Source organism: Lagenorhynchus albirostris, chromosome 5, assembly GCF_949774975.1.
Source record: "Lagenorhynchus albirostris chromosome 5, mLagAlb1.1, whole genome shotgun sequence".
Lineage (NCBI taxonomy): Eukaryota > Metazoa > Chordata > Mammalia > Artiodactyla > Delphinidae > Lagenorhynchus > Lagenorhynchus albirostris.
In genome coordinates this window covers 119,432,761-119,443,375 of record NC_083099.1, presented here as the reverse complement: position 1 = coordinate 119,443,375, position 10,615 = coordinate 119,432,761, and positions in this window count along the sequence as shown.

Genomic DNA, 10,615 nt, shown 5'->3' with positions numbered 1-10,615 from the left:
AGACCAAACAGACTAGGACGAGTATCTTCCACAGTGGGTGAATTTTGAGTCTTGGTTTGATTTTAGTAAGACCACCTAAAATTCCTATAAGAACAGCACAATAAGCTATTTTATTTTACAGTTTGTTGAGTGGATAATGCAATAATGTAGCGCCAACTTCAGTAACTATAAAAGGATATAAAAACAAAAATCATGACTTATGCCCTGACTGCCAGTCATCTCTAATTTTTCCAGAAACAGTAACTGTTACCAGTTTCAAACATGGTAGTGTTAATAGTGCTGAGAGCCATAGGAGGGAGATTCCCAGTTCCTAGGAAAATTAACCATTATTGAAACAGTGTCCACTGTTGCCGTGATGTCATCATGACTTTGGAACAAAGGCAACATCACAAAACCATCACTAAATATAGCCCTCTCTGCTGGCTCCAGGTTACGAAGATGGCTTTCAGGTTTACTGGTAAGATTTTTTTTTTCTTTTAATTTTTTTTTAACATCTTTATTGGAGTATAATTGCTCTACAATGGTGTGTTAGTTTCTGCTGTATAACAAAGTGAATCAGCTATACTAATACATACATCCCCATATCCCCTCCCTCTCACCCTCCCTATCCCACCCCTCTAGGTGGTCACAAAGCACGGAGCTTATCTCCCCGTGCTATGTGGCTGCTTCCCACTAGCTATCTATTTTACATTAGGTAATGTATATAGGTCAATGCCACTCTCTCACTCTCACTAAGTTGTCCCAACTTACCCTTCCCCCTCCCTGTGTCCTCAAGTCCATTCTCTACATCTGTGTCTTTATTCCTGCCCTGCCCCTAGCTTCATCAGAACCATTTTTTTTTTTTTTTTTTTTTAGATTCCATATATATGTGTTAGCATACGGTATTTGTTTTTCTCTGTCTGACTTACTTCACTCTGTATGACAGACTCTAGGTCCATCCACACTGGTGAGATTTTGGACATGGCATAGACCTGGCACGTTGTGATGTGCATACTTTCTCTCATAGTGGTGGATCAGGGGTCACTGAATATAGCTTGTCACTGGCTTATGTCTTAAGGATTGCCTGGTCACCCACTGGTGGAGACATAGCACGTAGTTCCTGGGTTCTGATACACTTTGGGGGGGCTAGACTGGCAGCAGTCTTGCTCATTGCCGAGACAGAGACTTTCTCTTAAGTAGAAGCTGGTCAGTGTAGACATCGTAAAACAACTCTTGAAGGCATAAGAATTCTGTGTTTTTGTTTTCCAAGAGGATCTGCTGATCCAAAGGAGAGTAAATGGTGGCAACGTGTTTGAACTACGTGATTTCCATGTGGTGCCTTAGTAAGTGGGAATGAGTGGTGCGGAATGGGAACTCTGGTTTATGGGCCAGGAGCTCCAATTTTGGGCTGCCAGGAATATAGGTGTTTAAGAAAATTAAGCTAGAATACACTGCAATTATTTCCATTTCTTAACTAATTTAAGTAAATGAATTATGGCCAAAAGAAGAAGGAGGTGGTGGAACAATTGCCCATGATTCAGCTTCTTGATAATCTGCCAGTGCTTGTGGTTCCTGAGAGTCTGTTTTAGTCAGAGCCTGACTTCCTCTAAGTAACACCACCAAGTTCTCTAAGGCTGACCTGATGGCCAAGGAGTTTCGGCCTTTGATTCTGAGTGTGTGTATACGTGTGTGTGTGTTTAACAAGTCTGATAATTTTGTTTTGCCTGAGTCATTTAGGAAGAAATGCACACACAGGAATGAAAAGACAGATTATGGGGAATTCCCTGGTAGTCCAGTGGTTAGGACTCTGTGCTCTCACTGCCGAGGGCCTGGGTTCAATTCCTGGTCGGGTTACTAAGATCCTGCAAGCTGAGGGGCACAGGAAAGGAAGGAAGGAAGGAAGAAAGGAAGGAAGGAAGGAAGGAAGGAAGGAAGGAAGGAAGAAAGAAAGAAAGAAAGAAAGAAAGAAAGAAAGAAAGAAAGAAAGAAAAGAAGGAAAGAAAGAAAGAAAGAAAGAAAGAAAGAAAGAAAGAAAGAAAGAAAGAAAGAAAGGAAGAAAGAAAGAAAGAAAGAAAGAAAAGAAGGAAAGAAAAGACAGATTATGAGATTATGACCTGTGTTAGTTTGGGTCCTCCAAGAAGCAGATGTCAAGACAGGGTTAGAAGCTCACTGAATTTCTTGGGGAAAATACCTGTGAGGGAAAATGGAGAGAAATGGAATAGAGGAGGCTGAGAGAAGCCTCAGACCACTACACTGCTCTGACCCTGGTGAAGGAGAGAGGGAAGGAAGGGTGGTAGGAAGAGTCTTGGACTGCAGTTCAAAAAGTTTTGGCAAAGTCAGTGGAGAGTCCTCAAGCCAAAGTCACCAGGTGAGGAATGAGCCTACCTTTATTTCCCTACCACACGGGGCCACTGGCTGGGAGCAGCTCATGGGCAGCTTGACTTTGGAACCCACACTGTGGTGGATTCAAAGCACAGCACCTGGGAGTGTCCCCCAGGTCCCGTGTAGTCAGGGCTGATTCTACAATTTTAAAAATATCTGTAGTAAATTTGTGTAGGAGTTTGGAGTATTTCAGGATGGTGGGGGAGGAGAGGTGACACTTCAGGGAATAACAACAACCCTAACAACTGACATTTACATATATATGTGCACCAAATATTTGCTAAGCTCTACATGTGCATCAAATCATGTGATGCGTGCAATAACATCGTGAAGTGCTGTATTAGACAGGATTCTTGCAGTTGGAAATGACAAAACTAAAATTAACTTGGGTGAAGAAAAAGAACTTACAGAAATTTACCTGCTCACATAACCAGGTTGTCTCAGATCTGAGATTAGAGGGAGGAAGTGAGGTAGGTGATGCGAGTGCAGAGTAGGATCCTGTTTTTTATTGAAAAAGTCAATATTTTTTTCCATCATGGATTTTTTATATTAATTTTGATTTTTAAATTTGATTTTTAAAAATATTATTTTAAATACTGTTTTTTTTTGATTACTGAGTTTTGTTTGCATCCTCTCAAGTTTTGCTCCTGAGATGAGCGCCTCACTTGCCTTACCCTAGTCCTGACCTGCTTCAGGCATGGCTGAATCCAGAAGTTCAAATGAACACATCATGACTTAGCTAGTTCTTTTGGCTCTGTTTTTTCTCAGTTTGGCTTTATTTTAGGTGGGCCCTTTCTACATGTGGCTTTTAACACTCATAAATCTAGAGGAAGAGAGACCCCTCCCTACATACTCCTGGATCTTTGAAAAGACTCTGCTTGAATCCATCTGAAAACTAACGCATTCTGGAAGAATTTTGATATAAGGTATACTCCACTCCAGGAAGACATTTAATGTCTGGATTCTTACTGTCTTCTTCTTGGAAATGCAATCCTTTTTTAATCATATTTTTAGTTTACAAAATTTTTTCTCACTGGAATGCAAAACCAGTTTTAACTAACTTTGCATTATTGACTAGATGAGAAAACCGAAATATCTTTCATTGAGGCAGTTTTTTATGAAATAATATATCTCTCTTTGTGCAATAATAACATATCAAGAATATTTTGTTAATTGAAGAATGCAAGATACAAAACTGTGTCTATCATGTACCACTACTTGTGTGAATGTATATATGCATATGATTATTATTTCTGGAAAGATATAGAAAAACACTGATGATAGTTATTGCTTCTGAGGAGGGTAGTTGGCTGTCTGGGAGACCATGGGAGAAAAACTTTTCACTGTATATCATATAGTATCTTTTGAATCTCAAACTATGTGCATACATTACCTATTCAAAAAATAAATAAATCACTTTAAAATACTCTTTTTTTTTTCCTCAATAAATATGTGATGGATACTATTATATACATTAGGGATAAATTAGGGAGCAGGACAGACAAGTTTTCTGTGCTCCTGGAGTAGATTACCAGGCCTTGATTTGGTAGAAAATGCAATTCATTATAAGATCCCTTGAGTGTAATATGGTCAAAATGGTGTGATTATGTCTGAATGTTCAGTATTGATGTGGAAGGCATTTTTCATTTTTTCACTCTTGACTTCTTTTATTCAAAATGAGACCTGGGCAGAGGTGCAGACCCAGGGATGCTAGAGTTTTGACAAAGGATGTCTGAGATTAAAGGAACTAACAGAAAACCAGTGTTAGTTTATAACGGCAGTCTGTCCTGAGTAGTAAATGCAAACTGGAATTCATTACTGACCCCTACCCCTAGCAATAAATATGGGTTGTTTTGTCAGTAATATTAAGGGCTGCATGAGCCTTTATTTACTTTTTAAATTATTTTTATTTATTTTGGCTGCACCAGGTCTTAGTTGCGGCACGCAGGATCTTTGTTGCGGCATGTGGACTTCTTAGTTGTGGCATGCGTGCAGAATCTAGTTCCCCGACCAGGGATCAAACCCAGGCCCCCTGCATTGGGAGCTCAGTCTTACCCACTGGGCCACCAGGGAAGTCCCACATGAGCCTTTAATAAACATTGGTATCTAGAATTCCTGGAGCACCTGGGTATTGGGTCAAAGAGGAAGTATACTGATTTCATGAAGCTCCATGTTCTAGGGGCCAAAGAGTTAAGAGTACTTCAGGTTATCATGGTGGGAAATGATTCTCTAGCTATATCGGAGCATAGGTGTCTTCATGAATTTGTAGGGTCACTCCTTACTACTCTAGGAGGCAGTAGGTGATCATGACAGTGATAGCAGAAGCTAGGCTAGGTGATGGCAATGTATGCTCCCTCAACTAGCAGACCTTGAGAAGCATTGGAAAAAACAGTGATTTAGTGATAATGAGTAGAATTACCTCCCGTTTACTTCTATGCTAAATCCCATTAGGTCCAGTTTCTGGGATTTATAACTTTGACTCCAGAATTTATTCAATGAATGCATCAATTTCTGGAGGAGCTCAAGGGCAAATGATAATTGACTTCTATGAACATAGTAATGGTAATACAATTTCCAGAGTCTATACCTAACTAGGTCAGAATCTGCAGTGCTTTCAAAATCAACGTCAGGAGCTGATGGAGGGATATATAGATGTGCAGGAACCACAGTACTGAATGGAAATCCCATTACCAAAGGTAGGAGAAGGTGCTGTCATGCTGCCAACTCATCCACCAAATAAAGAACTGCTCACCTGCTGTGTGGCTAGATTGGCTTCTTCTGGTAATTTCTTCCCTGGACCACTTCCCTTGCAAGTCTGGAAAAATCAGTTTTTCTACCTTCATCTTCATCTTTTTTTAATATCATAGACTTTGCTAATACGAACACAATTGTTGTTAGGTTGATTGTTCAAGTCTGTTTGAACTTTTTAGATGAAGTATATTTAGTTTCAGTGTTTCCTCCACTTATGGTTTTAAATCACCATAGGTTATTCTCTAACATCTATGTTACTACATCAGAAAACTTTAGACACAGAGAAAAGCCAAGAGATCAATCCATCTTGCTCATTTTGCAAATGTGGATGCTGAGGTTCAGGGGGAAAAGAGGTATTAATTTATTCCTATTCAAAGAAGAATTATTTTGCTAAAATTAGTTGACAATTTGGAAAAATACATTTTTTTTTGTTTTTTGTTTTTGCCGTACACGGGCCTCTCACTGTTGTGGCCTCTCCCCGTTGCAGAGCACAGGCTCTGGACGCGCAGGCTCAGCGGCCATGGCTCACGGGCCCAGCCGCTCTGCGCATGTGGGATCTTCCCGGACCGGGGCACGAACCCGTGTCCCCTGCATCGGCAGGCGGACTCTCAACCACTGCGCCACCAGGGAAGCCCGAAAAATATATTTAGTTAGTTCACTTTACAACAATATACCCAAATGGATTAAAGAATTAAAAACATAAACTAATAAAATAACCAGAAGAATATATATCTCTCTGTGTGTGTGTATATACACATACATATATAGGCTAGAAAAGATCTTTACTAGTTTTGGTAAATTTTATTGAACTGTAACATAAATATGGAAAAGTGCACAAATCATAAGTGTGCTGGATAAATTTTCACGGAGTGAAAACTTCTGTGTAATTACATAAAACCAAAGGAGGAAAACATAAGGGAAATGAATGATAAAGTTGACAACACAAATCGTTTAAGACATCTGTATGTCAAAAAAAATGTCAGACAAAATTACAGGTGAAAATGACAAACTGGGAAAATGCTTGCAAATATATGACGAGGATAATTACTTTAATATTTATTTTTTCAAAGTAAAAAAAAAATTATTAAGAAATGTGAATACCCCAGATAAAAATGGTAAAGTATACACAAGAAGCAATTAAATATATGAAAAAAAAAAAGAATCCTCTTTAGTAACTAAAGAAATTGGCAATACTGGAAAACATATAACACCCCACGATGGAAGGTGCTGGGAACAGGATTTTGTATGCATTTCTCATAAGGGCATAAATGGGCTTTCCTGTAAATGTGAGGTGTAAGGTGAGGATGATGGCTGGGCGCAATTTGCAGTAGGTATTTTGAACCAGAACGTGTACAGATACTTCTACTCAAGAATTCTACTTCTAGAATTGAAGTTGAATTATTAACTTCTACTATTCTACTACTTCTACTCTAATACTACTTCCACTATTAACTGTTTGGAGTTAGTAATAGTAAAACACAAGAAACAATTTTAAATGTCTAAAAATAGGAGTTGGTTAAATAGTAGAGCTATATGATATGATCTTCAGCCATTAAAAAATCACAAAGGGCTTCCCTGGTGGCTCAGTGGTTAAGAATCCGCCTGCCAATGCAGGGGACACGGGTTCGAGCCCTGGTCCGGGAAGATCTCACATGCCGCAGAGCAACTAAGCCCGTGAGCCACAACTACCGAGTCTGCGCTCTAGAGCCCGCAAGCCGCAACTACTGAGCCCATGTGCCACAACTACTGAAGCCCGCGCACCTAGAGCCAGTGCTCTGCAACAAGAGAAGCCACCGCAATGAGAAGCCTCCGCACCGCAACAAACAGTAGCCCCCGCTCACCTCAATTAGAGAAAGCCCACACGCAGCAATGAAGACCCAACACAGCCAAAAAATAAATAAATAAAATAAATATTTAAAAAATCACAAAGGAATATTGAATAGCATGAAAAAAAATTTGCAATATGTTACGTGAAGACATCAAACTGTAAAACTGAATGTATGCTCAGAGCCCAGTTTTTAAAATAAATGATATATATATGTGCTGAAAAAAATACTGGTAGATCTTACATCAAAATGTGACGAGGTTTAAATCTGAATTTAGAAATGTGGATGACTTTTATTTTTTTCTTTGTGCTTTTCTATATCCTCCATGTTTTCAGTAGAGAGCATTAATTAATTTTGTAATCAGAAAAAATATTATAGGTAATAAAAATAATTTTAAAGTGCTCTGTAGTTAAAGTCCACATCCTAGGCAGTAAACATTTCCTTTTATGTGCTAGTTGCACGTAAAAAAAATTAAAAAATTGATTCATTTTATCTTTGTCTAAAAGTGTTAAGAAATTTCATACTCATCTTTAAAGACTAACATGTTGTGACTGCCTCTCTGTGGTGAAATCCAGGATCTTGACAAGCATTCATACAACATCAGGATGAATCAACAATAACCAGTAATAAACAGCCAAGGTACTAGTCTCGACAAACAATAGAGGTATATATTCTCCTAGAACACTAACTAGATAAAATATATCGAATCGCCAAATGTATCAAATTACTATGATAATATCTCAGCATTATCTGAAGGGTTTCACCAAATTAACAAGCATATAAATATTAAACTTTTATTGACTTGCCAAATGGAATTATCTGTCAAATTTATGCCCTAGAAGGGATTATATAAATATTTTCTCTCTTTTCTTATGCAGAAATGTTACCACTCCCTCCTTGTACCAGTAGAGATGGAAGATCACCTCTGAGTAGATCATTATGCCTTTTGTATACTAGGACGACAGGGGTGACGCCCAGAAGAAAGGTAAAAGAAGGACTTAGTTTATTTTTTTGTGTTACTTATTTATTTTTTTTTGCGGTACACGGGCCTCTCACTGTTGTGGCCTCTCCTGTTGTGGAGCACAGGCTACGGACACACAGGCCCAGCAGCCATGGCTCACGGGCCCAGCCGCTCCCCGGCACGTGGGATCCTCCCGGACCGGGGCACAAACCTGTGTCCCTCGCATCAGCAGGCGGACTCTCAACCACTGCGCCACCAGGGAAGCCCAAGAAGGACTTAGTTTAAAGCCAGCTGCTGAGCTGAGAAGTTGAGGGAAACCATTGGCATCAGGAGCCCAGGGATCTTCTGGGAAGGGAGAGATAAATACTTCTTCAATCCTTGCTCCCCAAGTTTTCTACCTGAGGCTTGATTTCAGGTAGATTCATGGCTTTGGACTAGGTTGGTCCCGACCAAGGCCCAGGTGCAAGTAATGCAGCAGGGCCTCAAATAAGAAGTGGAAACAAGGAGCTGGCTCTGACCCTAAACTAAAAAGAGAAGTAGGGCCTTGGAAGAGCTAGCCCTGCCATCTGTCCTGAGCCAGCTCTTCTGCTCCTTGAGTTGCTATTCTTGTGAAATGAAGAACTGAAAGTTTTGAACTCTCACTTGGGATTCTGGCCTTTGAAGGAATGCCTGCCCTCGAGGACCTACTGAGAATTTTAAAGGGCTCTGTTCCAGCAGCTCTAAATGTAGGAACCTCAACTTGGGTGTTCTGGACAGAAACTCTGAAGATGGAAGCAATAATCACTCCCTTGCAGTAGTTAGGCTTTTAGAACTGGGCAAGAGATACTGATGCCCTGGGTCCCACACTGTAGAGGGCCACACATATCACAAAAACATCCACCAAAAAAATGTTTAAAGAACACGTGGGTATCTGCTGTAGACTGAACACCTGTGTCCCTCCCAAATTCATATGCTCAAACCCTAACCCCTAATGTGATGGTATTTGGCATCAGGTCTTTGGGAGGTCCTCCTGAGGGTTCTGCCCTTATGATGGTGTTACTGAACTGGGTTCATTTTTGACGTGCAGCAAGCCAAAACAGCGGGGATGCCACGGTTTGCAGCCAAGAGAGGATTTATTCTCAGGGTAGCCAAGTGAGGAGACAGGAGAACAAGTCTCAGATCCACCTCTCCCAAGGCAGGGTGCTCGGGGTATTTATGGGGTAAAGAGTAATGAAGCAGGGCTGTCTGAGGCGTGCGGAGCACGGGGGGCATGGGGAAAGGTGATTGGAAAAGGTGATTGGAATAATCATTATTTTGCGCAGGCGTACTAAGCTACAGGCCTGTGCACATTGTGAAATGGAGGCGCTTAGCACCATCTGAGGGTGGAGTTCTGGTCCTCTGACGTCAAAAGGTCACCGAACAGACACTCGCGCTTGCCCAGTTGGAAGGTCGGCGGTCCTATCCAGTCTTAACCAGCTCAGTTCTATGTAGACACAGCTGACTTAAAGTTCCTGGAGAATAACTCCGGCTAGCATTGTATTGTTTAGGCTCTCTGCCTCTTGGAGGACGTGCAAGTCTCAAAAGGACCTTGATTAGTGAAGACAGGTGAAATGGCAAGGGGATTAATGCCCTTATAAAAAGAAGAGGAGAGGGTTTCCCTGGTGGTGCAGTGGTTAAGAATCCGCCTGCTAATACAGGGGACATGGGTTTGAGCCCTGGTCTAGGAAGATCCCACATGCCGCGGAGCAACTGAGCCTGTGTGCCGCAGCTACTGAGCTTCCGCTCTAGAACCCATGAGCCAAGGCTACTGAGCCCGTGTGCCACAGCTACTGAAGGCCGCGCACCTAGAGCCCGTGCTCCAACCAACAAGAGAAACCACCACATGAGAGGCCTGCGCACCACGGCGACGTGTAGCCCCCACTCGCCGCAACCCGCGCGCAGCAAGGAAGACCCAATGCAGCCAAAACTAAAATAAATAAAAAGAGGAGGAGAAAGGGGAGCTCTATCTGTGCGTGCACCAAGGAAGACATGGTGAGAATGTAACGAGGAGGCCCCTCACTGAGAAGCTGACTGTGCTGACACCCTTAGCTTGGATTTGTAGCCTCTAGAACTGGGAGAAATAAATGTTTGTTGTTTAAATCGCACAGTGTAAGTTATGCTGTTGTAGCAGCCTGAACTGCCTGAGACAGCACCTTTATCCTGGGCACGCGGGTCCAAGAGGCCTGTGACCCTCAGATTCACTCCGGTGGCTATCATTCAGGCCCCAGGGAAATGCTTCTCCTGCCTCCTTTCCTTGAAACTAAAGACTACCCGTGACCAAATGTGAAGGCTTGGGGTCTGCTGCTGCCAGTGTCAGAAAAACACACTGCCTTACAGTGCAAGGAGGATTGGCAGAGCAGGATTGCCAGGTAAGAGAAAGGACAAATTGTCAAGTTCTTCCCTTCAGATAGCACAAATGCAGTAGATCCTTGCTTAATGGATGTGTTTTTTCCAGTTAGTGGGGAGCTTCCAGTTTCTTGCTTCTGTTCATGTTCCCAGCTGTGAGTACCTCTCAATTTGGTGCTCACATGGTATTTGGAACGGTGGCAAATGAGGTTGAAGAGTTCATGTTACTCTTATGTGTACATATTAACGTGGGATAACGATTCTTTATGTTGGCGACTCAATGGACAGTGAAAGCTAGAATTATGCTTAGTTTAAAAAATTAATACAATGCAATTAAATTTCCAAAAGGTGA